Source organism: Callithrix jacchus, chromosome 4 (assembly GCF_049354715.1).
Source record: "Callithrix jacchus isolate 240 chromosome 4, calJac240_pri, whole genome shotgun sequence".
NCBI classification, from domain to species: domain Eukaryota; kingdom Metazoa; phylum Chordata; class Mammalia; order Primates; family Cebidae; genus Callithrix; species Callithrix jacchus.
Window position 1 is genome coordinate 138052332 of NC_133505.1, and position 2172 is coordinate 138054503.

At 31.0% G+C, this 2172-nt stretch overlaps 1 pseudogene; it reads left to right on the forward strand.

The window, feature by feature from the left end:
* Positions 1–210: 210 nt before the first annotated feature.
* LOC118153200 (U4 spliceosomal RNA) lies at positions 211–343 on the forward strand (annotated as a pseudogene).
* The last annotated feature ends 1829 nt before the right edge of the window (positions 344–2172 follow it).

Genomic DNA, 2172 nt, shown 5'->3' on the forward strand with positions numbered 1-2172 from the left:
AGCATAAAAAAATAGGGAGCAATAAAATGATTGAAGTTAGGTCACGTTTGACAACTCTGTCATGAAGAGTAAAGTGCAATGAAAAGATTTCAGATTGTTTTTAAAATCTAAGTACAAATATATGTTACTTACAGAATGCTTGATAAAAACAACACATCAGTAACAATATTTTATGGAACAAACAAGCATTGCTCAGAAAATTGGAATAGCAGCTTTGCGCAGTGGCAATATCGTAGCCAATGAGGTTTATCCGAGGCGTGATTATTACTAATTGAAAACCTTTCCTGCCGTGATGACTTGCAATGTAGTCTGCTGTGGCAATTTTTGACAGTCTCTATGGAGACTCAATTAAAAAAAAAAAAAGAAAAAGAAAAGAAAATTTGAATAGCAAAATAAATAAATAATTATGAAATAATTTATTCCACAAAAAAGCCACTCCAGTTTTAGGTATTCATACAATGATTAAACATAAAACCTTTAGATAAAAAAAGTTAGGAAAAAAATATTGAAATTAACTGAAAGCAGTTAAAAAAAACCTTAACAAATCAACATTAAAAAATCAGAATTTTTTTTAAAATTTGAGAACTGAAAATTCTTATCTGTTAGTCTTTTAAGTCTGACAAATAAAGTACTTTCTTGCTACCTAAACTAATGCAGAATATTTTTAAAAAGTTAAAACACTTTCAAAACGGAAAAAAATAAATTGGACATCATCAAAATTAAAAACTCTTTTTATAACAAAGGACACTATCAAGAAGTTAAAACCCACTGAATGGAGAAAGTATTTCCAGATCACATATCTGATAAAAGTCTAATATCCAGAATATACAAATTACTCTTACCAACTTGACAATAGAAAGACAAGTAACTCAATTTATCTATGAACAAAGGGTTTGAACAGACATTTTTCCAAAGCAGATATACAAATGGCCAATAATTACAGGAAAATCATACTCAGTATTATTAGTTATTAGAAAAATACAAATAAAAACCTCAATGAAATAACACTTCACACCCACTAGGATGGCTAAAATCATGGACAATAACAAGTGTTGATAAGAATGTGGAGAAACTGGAACCCTTATACATTGCTGTGTGATTGCAAAATTGTGCAGCCACTTGGAAAACAGTTTGGCAGGTTCTCAAAAAGTTAACCATAGAGTTACCATGTGACCTAGCAATTTTAATCCTAGGTATACACTCAAAAGAGTTTCAAATATGTTCACCCACAAAAACTTGTACATGAATGTTCATAGCAGCATTATTCATAAAAGCCAAACTGTTGAAACAATCGAAATATCCTTCCACTGATGAATAGATAAACAAAATGTGGTATATTCATACAATGGAATATTATTCAACTATCAAAGGGAATAAAATACTGATGCATGCTATAATATGAATAAATCTTTAAAAAGTTATCCTAAGTGGCAGAAGTCAGTCTAAAAGGTACATATTTCATGATTCCATTTATATTAAATGGCATGAATAGACAAATCCATAGAGACATAAAGTAGATTATTGGTTGCCAGGGGATGAAAACAGAAGGCATGGGGAGGTTGCTATATATTTTTTTCTATTTAAGGGTGATGAGAATGTTCTAAAATGAGACAGTAGTGATAGTTGCACAACTCTCTGAATATACTAAAAACCACTGAACTGTACACTTTAAAAGAATGAATTTTTTTGTATGTGAGATATATTTTCATAAAATATACATTATGATGTCTTTCATATGTACATATTCAGTTGCTTTTACTGATATTCTTTATTTCCTGTGTGGATTCATGTAGCTTTTGAGAGTTCTTTCATGTCAGCCTGAATGGCTCCCTTTGCCCTACCTTTGGTAGGGCAGGTCTGCTAGTGGTAATTTCTCTTGGTTTTTGTTTATCTGGAAATGCCTTAATTTTCCCTAGCTTTTGAAGGCTAATTTTTCTGAATATAGAATCCTTGATGAATTCTTTTTCTTTCAGCCCTTCAAATATGTCATCCTATGGCCTTGTGGCCTCCATGTTCCTGATGAGAAGTCAGCAGTTAATTTTATTATTATAATCCCTTGCATGGATGATTCATTTTTCTTTTGTTGCATTCACATTCTCTCTGTGTATTTTAAAGGTTTGACTACAATGTATCTATATGGGCATCTCTGTGTTTATTTTATGTGGTGTGCTC